The 16,655-nt window shown below is 34.8% G+C and overlaps 1 protein-coding gene across 1 annotated transcript in view; it reads right to left on the bottom strand.

Moving 5' to 3' along the window:
* The window catches only part of CFAP299 (cilia and flagella associated protein 299), a 492,182-nt gene that overhangs the window by 113,219 nt on the left and 362,308 nt on the right, over window positions 1–16,655 (bottom strand). The window lies entirely within an intron of this gene.

Genomic DNA, 16,655 nt, shown 5'->3' with positions numbered 1-16,655 from the left:
GCTCAAGCATTCTCCTTTCATTGAAACTATCTAAAGGCCTTCAAAATCCACTATAAACATGAAAAAAATGCCTCTGTATGGGTTTACTAATGACATGATGTCGCTCATGTCCATCTGGGTTTGATACCAAATGCCAACACCAAGTCCACTTTCAGAGCATGAAATAGGCACGTGCTTTTAACAAGTTTGGGGGGTTGCTGAGGAACATGTGTAGATGTCTCAACAACATTTTAAAAGGAAAGGACATCATTAGCTCCCTTGTTTAAGAGAAATGGTGAAGTGTAATTGAATTCAACTTGTTCAAACACACTTTACAAAGCTTTGAGTAGTAGAGGTTTGCTTCTTAGAGTTCTGGGACAGAGCAGTGACAGAAGACAGAAAAAGAAAAAGAATTATGCTAAGTTAAACTTTCCAGTACTTTTGAAAGGCAGCTCACGTATAAGCAGTCGCAGCAGACTGAAATATGTAGAATAAGGTGCACTGACTTTAACATAATTAGTTAGAAAAGAGAAAAGAAACAAGATCAAATGCAGTCTATCTTTACTCAGCAATAATCATACATTCAGACAAACTGATCAAACTGATTTTACAATAAGCTAAGGACTTTGCAAATACTCCTTCAAATTTGCTTTTTTTTCCCCTGGGTAAGAAATTATACCAAATTTTTGGCTGCATTGGGTTTGGCTTCAAATCTATGCTAGTATTTCTGACAATGATTTGACAATATTATTTTTATTTGCTTTACTCATAAGTCTTATGACACTCGCTATGGCTACTCCACAGAAGCTCCTCCCCCAATAGATGTTTCAATGAACTCTAGTTTACTAAACTTCTGAATTCTATGTGAATTAAATCGAAGTCCTGATTCATGTAAGTTCTGTCTCATTTGGTACAGATATAGTGGATGAGCCATAGGTTTTATTCACAAGCCCAGAAGGTTGTTATTTAGAAAAGATACCTACTTCCAATAAGTATATTAGAAGAAACAGAAGATGTCCTTTCTGAAACACACAGAACTACTTTGCCCCATTGCTTGCTATCCTATATACAATTATTCTTAATTTTCACAAAAATGAAGAATTTACTATAGTTTTAAGAATAAACTTCTAAACAACGGAAAATTCCTTTGCTCATGGAAACCTGCCTTTCATAAATCTAGATGTTGAGTGATAGAAAACTGCATCTCAATTTATTATGCCAAAAACTCAAGATAATTTTTTTCATCTATTTAATGACAATCTAAACTTTGATGATGTAAACCTTTTCCTCTGTGTTAATAGGTGTACTTTAATTAAGTATTTACATGCATATCAACATTTGTGCATATAGGCAGAATAAACATTTATATGTTTTCTGGATACTATAATTTAATGTGTGATGGTAGCTTTTCACATTAGTCTTACAAACTAGTCAGTTATTTAAACTTTTAAAGCAACACAGTTTTCTCCTCTACTTTAACTTTTCTGAAAGTTGATTAATAGAATAGTGTGATCAAAAATAACACTTCATGTGAACATGTCAATAATTTCTTAAAGAAATGCCTGAAGACTTCAGTGAGTATGCCTATAAATAAATAAAATAATGATATTGTTAGACCCAAATGTAAAACATGAAACCAACATACATTATAATAATACAGAGGTCTCAACCGTATTGTAGCCAGTCTTTAGGATAAAGTGGCCTGAAAATTATTTATGTAAATTATGATTAACCAAAGTATTTCCTTTGTAGCTATTCCATTTTTAATACTAATGTTCTGTTTTCCCTCAGTGAAAGTTTGTATCAGTTTGAAAACAGTATAACAACTATTCCTGTTCTTTTGACCATGTTGGCTGTCTGCACTGGACTGCAAGGTCGAGATTAGACTGTACGGCTCTAAAGGTTTTTCAAGCCCTACGTAGTACCTTGAAAATAGCAGGTGGTTCAACAAATACTTACTAACTAAATAAACAGAATAAATGCAAGCTACTTTTCGTGATAGATTTTAGTGTTTCCACCACTTTTTACAGCCTCCTTCTTCAGTTTGTCATCTGGGAAGGTTTCCTTGCTCAATTTAAGACAAGGAAGAGGACTCTCTTGTGTAATATGTAACCCCTCCACACACAAATTTCTGTCAAGACATTTGTCACCTGTACTTGAATAGTGTCAGCACATCCACCCACCTCTGCAATTTTGTGGGAGGCAGGGACCGTGTGCAGAGAAGCTTATGACACATAATAGGTGATCAATACATGTTGAGGCAAAAAGAAAAAAAATCAAAGCAATCATAAAGCAGTTCCTTCCAGCTGTGACTCGTTGGTCCACTCATCTCACTGGGTACAGATGACAGACACATACTAGCCACCTTTTTTACAAACTTCATTTTTGGAATTTTGGAAGGTGTATGACTACATTACTGGCTTATTAAAAAGAGCCTTCATCTCCCCATGTTGAAACTACATGGCTGCTACTGCAATCCCCTCTCACATAACCTTTCTGTTTTTCAGCTACTTCATATATTGCACTTTAATGTATTTATCACCTCCCATAATCCTGCCTTAGTCTAGATTTTTTTAATTCCCTGATTCTTTCCAAATTTCGGCCACTATGTTTCGTTCTGCTTTGTATCTGCTCTCCCTTTTAATCCATGTCTGGCTCCGGGCCTTTGGTTTACACCAAGATTAACCTCTCAAGTCTGAAGTACCAGATGCCTTATCTTCAATCTTTGAAGTTCTTTACAACCAGCTCTCTAGTAATGCAGCTTCTCAACTCACTGCCCTTTGAATACAAGTGGACACAACTGACCCAGTGTTGGTAGGTCACTTCTCTTAGTGACCACAAATTTGTGAGTTTAGCCAGCTGTGGCAAAGGGGACAGTCTGAGCTGCAAAACTAACCAGGCCATAAGGAGATCAAACCCATGGTCTTAGTTGTGGTCCTTGAAGCACTAATTATTAACAGCTCAGTGAAACAGTCACCAATACAACTGCCATATTAACTTAAATGGCAAATTTGGGTTACATGCTCTCAAGCATGCAAACTTTTTCATCTAATGAATTTACATGAGAAAAAAATATTATCATAGCTGATCACAATGTATACAATTAAGTCATGTGTTAAGGAATAGCTACACTATCATGGCCATGTATTACATATAGAACTTGTGTTTGTTTTGGGAATATATCATATGTTTACAATTGATATTGGATCATATGCTTCTGGTTCTCAACATGACATGATATCACTGCAAAGGTATTTAAATATACATTTTGTATATTTTAAATGTATTATTTGTATACTAAAATATCTTGGTAAAATATGATTGCAATTTAAGTGAATTGTTTTTATGGCAGCTTTTTCAATAAATGTAGAGAACCATATTATTCATAATGTTCAGAGGTGATTTAATTCAATCAATTAACATTTATTATAGCCTACGGTATTAAAATGGCTATAAGGGATATAAAAATGTGCAGGGATCAGGTTTCAACCTTATGAAGTTTATAGCCCTTCTGTGGAACCAAGACATACACATGTGCAAAGGTAAGAAGGGAAGACAAGACAGGAACCAAGTAAGTGGGTTCAGTGAAGGTTCAGAACAGAGAGCATTTGTGTCAGGCTGGAGTGATGGAGTCAGCAAAGGTTTCACTGCATAGGTGGGAACAGAACTGAGATTTGAAAGATGGATAGAATGATGCTTACACATTCGATTCCTGAGGCTGTCATAACAAATTACCACAAACTGATGGCTCAAAGCAACAGGAATTGATCACAGTTCTGGAGGCTAGAAGTCCAAAAATCAAGGTGTGGGCAGGGTTGGCTCCTCCTGGGGGCTCTAAGTGAGAAAGCATCCCGTGCTTCCCTCCTAGCTTCTGGTATTGCAGTGACCCTTGGTGTTCCTTGGCTCGCAGATGCATCCCTCTGATCTTTCCCTGTCTTCACATGGCCCTCTTCTTGGTGTCTTTCTGTGCCCTCTCTCCTTAGGAGGACACCACACAACAGATTTAGGGTTAACTATAAATCTAAGATGATCTTATCTTAAGATTCTCAAAAGATTACATCTTCAAAGCTACTGTTTCCAAATAAGGTCATATTCTGAGGTTCGGGATGAACATGAATTTTGAGGGGACATTATTCAACCCACTGCAGGTGGCTAGGGAGTGCTCACAGAGGTAGAGGACTTTGATAAAATTCCTTCAAGGACAGGGTAAGTGACAAGTAAGTTATCAGACATCAAGATCAGTCTTAAAAATATGCAAATTCAAAAAACAGTTATTATCATGGCTTGCCAGATAATACTCTTCTGGAGGAAAGATTCAACCAGAGGATACCCGGTGTGTTTCCTCCAATAAACAACAACAATAAAATAGCTCTCAATTTGTGAGTGCTTACTATGTGCCAGGCACTGTGTTCTAGTGTTTTACTAGTTTATTAAGATGTTGAAGTTTCAGCAAGACCCTTAAATGCAGGTAAAATTATTAGAGCCACTTTGTAGATGAAGATACTGAGCCCCTGAGTTGTTATACCACTGGCTCCCAGTCATGTGGCTAGTAAGTAATGTGACTGGACCTCAAACCCAGACAGTCTGAATTCAGTATTTCCAAATGGGTATTTCCAAACACGATATTGATGTAGCCCTGTAGGAAGGACTACAAGCTAGGAGTTTGGGGACAGCTGTGGAAGTTCATGTCAACCAGGTAAGGGAATCTGGTTTCTGTTCTGTAAGGAATGGAGTCACCAAAGTTCATGAGAGGGTGCATAACATGACAGAAACAGGGAAATGGGAAGATTGTGCCAATGGTTAACGTCCAGCAGAGACTGAAGAATGGAAATATTGATGCCATCTGTTAGGAGACATTTGCACTCAGACGCTTTTGCAGTCAACAGTCAAAAATTGATAAGGGCCTGAACTAAGGCAGTGGTAATTATGACTCATTTCAAACATACACTGGAGGGAATAATCCTGGCTCTGTAGAGATCCCTCTTTCCCCCTCTCTCTTTCTCTTTCATAGAATTTCAAGAGTCTCTCTATGCAGTTAAGAAAAAGTATGAAACATTATCATAGAATGCTTGCATGGTTTATTCTATGGACAATTTTACTTCCTTAAAAGTTGCACCTAGATCAAAACAATGCAATCTTCCTGTTCCCACCCAAAGAATTTAACTATAATACACTATCAACAAAATCATGAGTGATCCGTTCTCATATAATTACAGGGTGTGCCACAGTATAGATGTCTCCATGCAAAGCAGGAGTAGCCTGCAATTAGCCAGAAGAATTTTGCAGCAAATGTGGTTAGAGGCAAAAGGTTTACTCTAAATTTGACAGTTGGAGCTATAACTATATATAGTTTGTTGGGTTGAATTTTTTTTTTTTTTTTTTGGTCTTTGTCAGGACATTTTTGCTTCATCTGAGCATTTTCTGCAAAATAGTGAGTGTTACAGCTATGGATGCCATATGTAAAAGCTGTTTTTGCTTTGGATTGGTTTTTCCCCCACTCAAAATGGTCTGAATAATCCATTATGAAAATGTCTCTGCATTTTCCCTGCATCTGGAAGGTATGTGTATGAATTTATAATGCTTATGTGAAGCATAAGTCAGTGGCTAATCTATCGGACTGTAAATCATGTGACTATGTACCGTGACCACATTAAAACTTAACCACAAATAAAAAGAGAGAAACAGGCTCTAGCCTATAATTGTGGCTCTCAGAATCAAACCTCTCACATGCATTTAGTCTTAAATGTGTCACATGTAAGAGATACTTGAAAAATCATATTAGTTAATGTCTAACATGTGCAGCACATGAAGTGGCAGGTTAGCAGCTTTTGAAATGCTTATTTTATGGAAAGACAGAAAAGGATCACTACCTACTCAATGCAAAGGCATTAGGGCTAACCATGTAACATATACTGAAATCAAAGACCTGTATTTCCCCAAACTCAATACATTCCTCGCGAGTCAGAACTAATGTATTTTAGAGCATTATGGAGAATACATCTGAATTCAAAATTAAGTTCAACATTTTTTTTTCATGAAATGGTGCTATTCTGTAGGAAAATAACTTAAAATACAGATTGACAATACATCACTGTTTGGTGTTTCAGGTTAAACTAATGCTTCCACTGTTATGCGTGCAGATGCCTTCACAGAGGTCATCCAGGGTAGCAACATATTATGATCTGTGAATGCCAAATTCCTTCTTCAAATAGAATTTCGATTGGTAACCAGCAAATATGGTTTTGTCATAATGGTAAACATATGCATCTTAGAAAATTTTAACAGCCAAATTAATTGGCTTGACTCAAAATGTCAGTATTTCACTATCAAGATGGAAATACTGAAATATAACCCTATGAACTTTTGAATATTTACATACAGAAACATTTAATTGATGCATAACACTTTAAAAAGTTCCATATTATGAAATAAAATGCTTATTGCTCCCCTTTGCTTTCTTTGCTCCTCACTAACAGTGTGTAAATTGCTCACAGTCCCTCATCAGTTTCTCTTCCTGGTTTTTCCTGTTTGTGACATCTGCATGCAAATTGTTAAAATAGGGCAATTTAACCAGTGAGGTTCTCCCACTCCCCACCCTCGATTTTGACTTTTAATTATGACACACAGTGAAATGGGTTATGTTTCATTTTAACTCCAGGATACATCATTATTGAACTGAGGCGCCCTAGCATGTAAGCTGAAAAATGTCACTAGTCAGGGGAATATAGTAAATTACTATCAGATTTTTTTTTAATGAATGCTCTTTGTCATGTTTATTTAATGTGAAAGCTCTGCTTTAAACCAGTTAGAGCAAAAGAATGGCATCTTTTCAATTCATTGTGCTGTGACCTAGGGTTGCACCCAGGGACCTTTATTAAAGATCAGATTTTAAGAGTGTATTTTCCTACTAAAGCCTCTTTATTAAAAATTGACTCATTTTATGTATTCTACTTGAGTCACTGAATTTTTTGAAAAATGAAATCAATGCCTCTTGAATAATTTCTGATTTTTCTTTGGTGTTTCTTTGTGATGAGTACAAACCTAAAACATGTTATGTTATGGCAAAATGCAGTATCTAGTCATTACTTCACACCTGGCAGAGATATGTATCAATTTTGAACCAAAACTAAATTAACTCCAAAAATCACAATATAGTTCTACATTTTGATTCTTGAGATGGATATACATTTACAACATATATATGTTTCACTGTAAAGATAATTTTTCTCTAAAATTTTTGGTTTTATCGGTAGGTAAAATGGAGGGGTAAAGTGTTTCATATTTATTTATCACCCTCGTTATAAATAATTTTATATGTTTAAAGAAAAAAAAATCAATCTGTAAAGTTGAGAACTGTATTTCAGGGAGATAATTAGCTTTTAAGAGGAGAGGGCTTGGTGCAACTTTACATCCAAAACTTATCATCCTTCAGCTAACAAGCTTGACACCTCATGAATGAATTCAAAGGTAATTCTTTTTTTATTTTTAAAGCAAACTTAATGCAATTGGGTCTATACTTTTATAATCATTAATAGAAAAACCAACATCTTCAGATGATTAAAAATCAACAAGATACACCCCAGAGATGTCCTGGCATTTTCTACCATCTAATAGGTTTCAGATTTCCTTAATATATTACCATCTAAGAGGAAGTCAGTGTTGTGTGTGAACAGATACCTTGGAACGCCTGTCTCCCTCAGTGCTTTGAAAGGCTTTAACTTCTACCAGTGATGTCCAGCATCTCCTTGAACCCAGCAAATTCTAGTTCATCCTTCAAGACTACCATCCCTAAATGACTAGGCCCTTCATAGTTTCTAGTGACTTTTTTCAGTCACTAGAATTATCTCTTCACTGAAGGTCCAATTGCACTGGAAAATGAACTCCACAGGGTACAGAGTTTTGCTGGTTTTGCTTGTAATATATCTCTAGTGATAGATGTCTAGAACAGTGCCTAGTTCATGGTAGGAGTTCAATAAAATTTGTTGAATGAATCTCTCTTTACAAATTCCTCACATTATATTTTGGTTCTGTATTTGACTGCCCTAAGAAAGTTCTTCAAAGACATCTTGACAACTCCAGACCCCAGCACAGGGCCTGCTACATAGTAAATGTTCAATAAATAAATCATGGGCTGAAGTTTAGTAACACGATTTCAGAAAGCAAGCAGAGGGTCATTTTCTGAAAATGTAAACAGAGATAGAAGATGAGGGATGATGAATCAATCTCTTTAAGAGGACTTGATGTCAAATGATAACACCTGCAGTATGCTGATCAGTGACTGGTACATAAAATGTCTTCAGTAAATCGGCCGTTTTTCAATCATTAAATCAATCAACATGAATATATATTTCACTTATTTTTAAGAATGCACAGACAGAAGTGAGTCTACAATCTCCCTCAGTTGCTATTTAGTATTTTATTGTTGCGGCATTTAAGACATCCTTCTTATATCTGATTTATTATTATTTTACTTGTTATTAATGACTATAATTCTCCCCAAGTATGTTACAGTATTCCTGAGTGCAGAGATTACTATATTTGTTGGTATTCTCAGAGCTTTTAGCACTTTACTATGCTCTGAATGGGTATTCAAAGACTAATTGCTACTTTATTTGCTAAATATATTTTTGCTTTAATTAAAAATCATTTATTTTATGAATTAAAGAGATGTGGTCCCTGCTTTAATGAAATATAATTCAGTGGAAAGACCCTATTTATATCACTTTCCTCTGAAGGTTTGTGGTTCTTTCCTTTTTTACAATGTGTGGTGACAAAATGTGAACTCTGATAAAAGTTACAAAGAGTATAGTGAAAATGTGTAAGTATTTTTGTAGCTCTCAATATTATCTATAACAGATCCCATTCTCAAAGTTTCCTTCATATATACAACCTAAACATGGCACCCTGAAGTTTCTGCTTGTGTTCTCAAAATGAAAATTTCAATAATAGTAATGGACAGTTTAGCTTCTCTGTACTTTAGTTTCTTTTATCTGTGAAACAGAAATGATAACAATGGGGTGACTGCAAAGATTAAGTGATAATATAGTAAATTCTCAACATGGCACCCACCATTTCTTTACATCATATTTTTGATAAGTTTGACTATTTTCGATTTGTCAAAGTCATCTGGAATTTGATAATACTCTAAGACAGCACTGTCCCCTAAAAGTATCCAGAGATCAATGGAATAAATAAAGAAGATAAGGAGCATGATAATAATAATAGTAAATCAGTAGAAATAATATCTAGAGAGTATAGAAGAATGAAAGAGGCAATGGCTAAATGCTTAAATTTATGTACTCTCTGCATGAAAATTTCACGACCCACAACAAAAGTCTGTATAACTATATGGATAAGAATTAAGTAAATTTTCTTAAGTTCAATCACATTTGTTAATATACTAATAATATGTACACCTCCATTATACTTACAAAATGGTTTATAATATACCATTTTAAAGGTATTTTTCCTAATATTTTAAATGATTCTACTGTTAGATGTAAAGGTAAAAAAAAGATCTGCAAATTCTCATTTATCTAGATGGGTTGTGGGTGCTCTGGTTAACTGAATATTTTGGCTATATGAGTGTTATTACCTAATAATATATACATAAATGATCAATTTTCAAGAGATTAAAGTTATAGCTGACACTCATATAATTTAATAGTATGCTAAGCACTCCTCTAAACACTTTCTATTTATTAACTCAGCTGATCCTCACAATAACCCTGTGAGGAAGGTAAGCTATTACTATCTTAATTTTACAGAAGGGAAAGCTAAAGCACAGAGAAGTGAAGTAACTTGCCAAGGACTCCAGACACTACAAGGAAGTGTCAGAAACAGGACTCACACCCAAGATGACCGACTCCAGAGTCATTGCTCTTAATCCCTACATTATGTTGCACAGAGTGAAGTATAAAACACTTAGGATAATAAAACAATCAACTAGACCTTTCTAGGTCAGAAACTGTGCATCATTCTTGGAACCTCCTACTCCCTCATATGCACTATCATACTGAGAATGTCCATTCAGCTCTACTGCCAATCCACCTTTTACTGTCACCCCCATGATCACCACTTTAGTTCAAACCATCCTCATCCTTATGTGGACGACTGCAACAACATCTCAGCTAGTCTTTTTGCCTCCAATCTGTCCGCCTTCAGTCCATCTCACAAACTGTAAACAATGACACAAGTTGGTCATGTTATTCCCACGCTTAAAATATTTCTTACTGTCCATAGCTGAATCATTCAGTATGATGGCTGTGTGGCCATTAAAGCACTTGCAATGTGCTTATCCCTAAATAAGATGTGCCATGAATGTAAAATATACATGGCGATTTGACAACTTAGTATAAAAATGAAAAATATCTCATTAATCATTTTAATTTTGATTCTATTGAAATGGTAATATATCAGATTTATTGCATTAAAATATATTTTACATATGTATAAAATGCAATGTATTATATTCTGTATATTAAATATTATTAAGATTAATTTATCAGCTTTTTTCTTTTTTCATGGCTACTAGAAAATTTTAAATTACATATGTAGCTGGTATTGTTTTTTATTGGACAGAACTGACCCATAGGATAAATGTAAGCTTCCCCATGCTACAGTTTTCACCTTCATCTCCAATCTCTTAGCTGATCATCAAATCAGCCTATGATCCAGGCTATGATCCAGTTTGGTATATACTCTGGCCCAGCCTGTGACACTCTTAAGTACATTCAGACTTCTAAATACCTTAAGTTCTTTGATGTAAAGCCTTTCAATTTTTGATTTCCTTGGTGAAATCCTAGTAATGTTTCCAAAATTATTCCAATGGTTTTCTCTAAGAGATTTTCTCTGATTTATCCAGGTAGCACTCACCACTTACTTCTTCATTGATAATGTTCCCATATCTATATGTATGTTAATAATTTCCCTTATTGCACTATATGGTAAACATTGGCACCCATCTAACTCCTGTAACAGTCTCTGTGTTCTCCCACAAACTCTACATGCGTTTAATAGGTGTTCATAGAATAAAGGAACATAAATGGAATTTGGAGTAAAAAAAATTGCTTTGAATTATATCAACAGCACTGACTACACATGTGAATTTCAAAATTTATTTAAACTCTAATACGCAAATAATGGAAGAAATTGAGCTGGATATTTATTTATTCTATTGCATATCATTTGACACTCCTTTAAGAAATACATCCTTTATTTCAACTTCCTTGCCATTTAACTTTTAGTCAATAAAAGAAGGGGATTTCCAGGATTTATAAATAAAGATGTTTCCAGGGTTTGGCTTAAGGTTAATGAGAGATTTCAGTATAAAAGAATGACTGAAATTATACAAATTAATGCATAATTTAGAATGGCAACTTCTTACTGTATTTTTTTAACCTTAGGAAATTCATTTTGGTTAAATGAACAAAAAAAAATGCTTACATAGAAGAAAGGCCAAGTGAGAGACAATATAGTCTTCAAATTATACTTAGGGAGATGGAAAGAAATGAAAAGAAGGCATGGTGGAGCTCATTTCAAATACTGATCATTTTCCCAGAATTTCTTCTAAACACTGGAGGTTTCAAATATCAAAGAGTGTTTTTGATGGCAGAAAGAGTGGAGTGCATCTGGGAGCTTCTATGATGGTGAAGGGAAAGTCTAAAGGGCTCACAGATGACCACTAATGGACCAACATGACAGCAGCTAATAATGACACTGTGTTGAAGGCTTGCATTAGAAATCCCATAATTCTATTATTCTTTTAAAATGAAATAGGATAGAATGAGAATAAGAAGTGAAAAACAAACAATACCGTAATCAAATATACCACAACTCAAAGCACTCACCCACTTCTAAAAACATATTTTGAATAAAGCCAGGCCTCAAAACGGATAAGCTTAAGTGTTCGAAAACCTCCATCCCATTGCATTCAAAATATATTTTAAAATTAGTAATTTATCCCCTTTTTCCATTCCTACAGTTCCTGCATCTAGTCTTTCTGTTGTGAAATAAGCCAGGTGTTGGAGATAAGAATGTTTTCAAATGCTTTAATTAAAATGATGAATAAAACAACCATATTTTGACAAGTTTTAGGCTAATTCATTCTGAACATTTAAACCATGTTTTGAAAAATATAGTGTTTTGTTTTTTGTTAATTTGTGACTTCCTGCTTCACCAAGAAATGGCTTTACAGAGACACACAACATGTTTCTCTGACATCAAAAAGTGCTTGCAAAACATTGTTGTGCTGAATTAGTTGAAAATGAATCAGAAACATAAGGATTGTATTTGTACTGAACTTCACAGGAGTTTGAATGTGAGAAAGCATAGAGTGCTTTGGGCAGAATGGTTTTCAGATTTGACTTAACCCCTTCCTGTGAAAGTTTGAGGCACCATTTTCTGCACGAAGTTTCGCCTACTTCAACTGACGGACAATCTATTTTGCTCTCTTTTATCCTTCTTCCCAGTTGATGCCAAAACTCTACAGAACTTGAGAAGAATCTGAAAACAATCTACCAGTGATAAATGGAACATGAATGACAATCCTCATGATTTCTTCAGCTAACTATGAGTCAGAAAAATTAAGATTCCCACTTAATAATTCATAAAACTGATTTGGAACAAATGCTTTAAAATGCAGCCTTTATTCTCTCTTACATGTATAAATTTAACGAACAGCCTGTCAACTTCTTGTCAACCATTTTTTTTTAAAGTAATGACTGACAGTGCTAAAATTTTTAAGGTGATTAAAACGTGCCCATTTTATTGATAAAAATTAAAACATTACTTACATTTGTCATTCATGAATTTTATTTCATAATGCTTTTTGGAGGGGAGAGGAATAACTACTGCAAGTAGAAAATTCTGAAAACCATTGTTACAAAAACTAATCATTCAGCAAAAAGAAAATGATTGTTGAAGCTCAAAATTCATTGTTTCTGTTGTTGAACAAGAAATAGGTGTCCGTTGATTACATGGTCAGAAAATAAACAAATTGGGTATCATTCGATCCCTACTTTTAGATAAACATCACAGAAGGACCAAGCTCAGAATCTCCCTTTAAGCCACAGCTAAATATACCGAAAACATCATATGACCAAGTATTCAGTTAGACCTGAGTTGTATGTGGATATCTGTTGATCTTGCAAAATTCAAACTGCCTATACAAACTGGGTTGCGGAAGGGATAAATGTAGAAAATCTATCTGAGTAAACATTTCAAAATACAGGTTTTATTTATGTAGGGATAAAAAGAAAATAAATTCCAAGTGTGGTTTACTTAACAACCTTTGACTATTTGCCTATCAATACTATCTCAAACCCATAGCCACTGAAAAAAATAACATTTTCATGATTAAATAAATAACATTTACACTTAAAATTTATAATCACTATAATGACAGCACTGAATATCAACACTACAATTCACCAAGAATTTTTAGAGTTCTAACGCATTTCTACCTTCTCTAAAGATTGTTTAATTCTTGCTCTATCTCTAGGAGGCATTTTCATACTTGTCTAGTCTACCACTCATGGTTTAGGAATTTAATCCAAAAGTATACTAATTTCTTGGCAACTCTGTCAGAAAATTCAACTTACTTATGAGACCAAATCAACTCAGATACAATTTTGCTTTATTATCTAGTTCTACTGGATGCCTGCAAAAGCTTTATTAAATCAATAGTATAAAGCAGAGATCATATTCTTTTTTGTTATTAAAGATCCAATTATTTGTCACTGAGACTAGATTTTAAATTTAATTTTAATTAAATATTAATTTTAATATTCACATGTAGTAGATGACCATATTGGAAAATTATTACTTGGTAAAAATTTCAAGCCACATACACAAAGCTACATACAATAATCTGATAACAACATTATACAAATGTTCAGATAAAATTTACTGTGACACCAAGTTATTAATGTCAACTGATTTGGTATGTTTTCTGCTTCGTAGCTCTTTGCCAAAATTGTTTATATTTTTGACAATCTTACTCCTCAACATCGTCCACCACACTTCTAAGAACACGTGGGTAAGTAAGCATTTATGCATTTTAAACATATATTTGTCAACAATTCATTCTGAGAGGGAATATGGTCTCAACTTTCATTTTCAGTGAGCTTCCACAGTTTATACTGCTCATTTATGTAGGTAATAATACAGCTTAACTTCTCAAAATTTTCACTCATTGGCCTTCATCCTCAGACTCATTTTTCTTACTAAGGTTAGCTTGGACCTATCTAAAGGTGCAATAAAACACGTGTTATTTCACTTGACGTACTCATTCCCTGATTTCAGTGTTAGGTTCCGATGTGCATGGAGGGCTTACTTCTAACTTACCAAAGTATGCACCAAATCTCAGTAATTGCTGTAGTTGCTAATATGTATTGAAGACCTCCTGTGTGCAAGAATGGTACTAAATCCTTTCTGCGGATTATCTCACTTAATCCTCACTACTGCTCTTGAAAGTGTGTATCATTATCCCCATGGATATCCCCTCGACTAACAGTCAACGAGGTTAAATATTCATCCAAGTACACACAGTTCGGAGACAACAGAGTTAGGAATAAAATCCAGTCTGTCTGACTTTAAAGCCCACAGACCGAAACTCTCATCCATAATAGGGAAATTTTATCTTTTATATCCATGAAACAAAAGGAGACTTGCTAAGTAACATATTTCCTTTCTCTAGAATAATAATGAAAAGTGCAGCCAGTCAGAAAATTCAACTTCAAACTTTGTTCATGTTTCTTTTTAGCCTGTTAAGATCTAGTCATTGAAAATTTGAGGGTTTTTTTTCCTGAGGGGAGGAGGCATGTATGTTTGGCATTACATAATTAGGAACTGCAAAGCCTCACTTATACAGCCAATGGTTTTAAGATATACTCAAAACTAAGTGTCCCATTAAAATTTTAACATAGGGACCATTTCTGCTATTTAGGGTTTGGGGTAAAATATTCTAATCTCATCCTTAAATAAATGTTTTTTGCTCACATGTGATGGTTGTGAAACCTTTGGCAGGTAAATCTCCTAGTTTGTCAGGTACATTCTGACTATGGTTAAAGATGGGCCCCAGTGTCTATGAAAAAGAAAATCAAGCTGTGACAATTACGACAGGGACTTTCAAGCCTTTCAGAGTTTGTGAAATCTGCCTGTGTTGTACTATGTCTATGAAACTGCAAAGTGGTGGTGTGAACTGGAAGACAATGGAGAACACGTTTTTGCCACAGGTAAATTCATATTTCAAAGAAACCTATGCATTTAAAATGGAACCTGGTGGTTTTCAAACTCTTAAGTAGTAAATGAGAACAATGCTTTCATAAAAATGATAACACTTGATCTTGCTTTATGCACAAAAGAACCTTAACAGGAATTTGCATGGAAAAGCAAAAAAAAAAAAAAAAAAAAGGAAATTAGGGGAGAGACTATAGTGATGTGCACTCTGACTAATCCACTGAATAACCTTAAGCAAGTCTCCTACTGAAGGAAATACTAGTATATTAGTACCTACTTTTACCTGCCCATTGCAAGTTGAGTATGTAAGGGTAGAAGGCATGTTTTCATTTTTCCAAAGGCACATTAACTCTTAGGTGAATAGTCTGCATCAGCAAAATAATTGGGTAGCTAAGATACAGAAAAAGTCAATGCAGTTTTAAAATATGTGAACAGGTGAACAGATTTTCATTCTTGAGGAGGATTTAGCTGAAATGTGAATTCTAGATTTGCAGTCAGGAACTAGTCCCAAGTTTGTGTACTAAGAGTTGTTTCCTTGGGTAAATGTCTCTTACTTAGAGCTCCATGAGCTCATCTCTGGGGCAGTGCTCAACATCAGCTATGTGAAGGTAAATGTATGTCAAAGAGCCCAAACATAGAACATGCTTGATCACGTTTGGTTTTTCATTCACAGATGGTGGAAGTGAGCACTGATTTATAAAGATGTTTAGGACAGAATAATTGATCAGAGTATTAGCAAACTCATCGTCTAATAATCACATATCAGATAACTTTCTGTCAGTATTAACTTTTACCCAAGATAGGGAGGTTATCTAAAGTAAGGAGAGTAGGTTAGGTTCTGACTGATATCAACTGTCCTTTCCAAAAGTTCCTTCTGCTTTCCCACCAAACCCTTACCTAAGTATACTAAGACATCAGTTCATTCTTGATATTTAAGTCAATCCAGCGTAAGATACTTCCCAGTTTCAGGATTTCAGTGGGCAGAAGAGCCTCAGTGACATCCTAAAGGCCTGACAGAGTGATGCACCTCCCCTCCTGCCCAACACTGCTCAGAACAGGCCGATTGTGTATTGCAGTCAGTAGAGAGCTGTTCACCTGTATTTCCTAGGATTTGAGAATTTCTCCTAGTCAAAATCCCTCAGTGTTTTAGTGTACACACATGTAAAATCTCCAGATGGAAAACTAACCTCACATGATTATGTTAATCATTATTCAAGAACTGTATTTCAGCAACCCTCAAATGACTTGGCAATGGGCCAAGGAGAGCAGATATCGGAGACGAAGAAAGTATTAGATGTTTATATTAAGTTAGCCACATTTAATTTAGAGGCTTACCCATTCCAATGAAAACCAAAGCTTTGAAAATTCGAGAACACATTGTCTAACCCTAAACCACTTTTAATAAACAAGGACTTTCCACTTACCACAGAAAATCA

Source organism: Camelus dromedarius, chromosome 1, assembly GCF_036321535.1.
Source record: "Camelus dromedarius isolate mCamDro1 chromosome 1, mCamDro1.pat, whole genome shotgun sequence".
NCBI classification, from domain to species: Eukaryota; Metazoa; Chordata; class Mammalia; order Artiodactyla; family Camelidae; genus Camelus; species Camelus dromedarius.
Note: the sequence above shows the minus strand (reverse complement) of the source record. Positions and strands in the feature narration are given on the sequence as shown.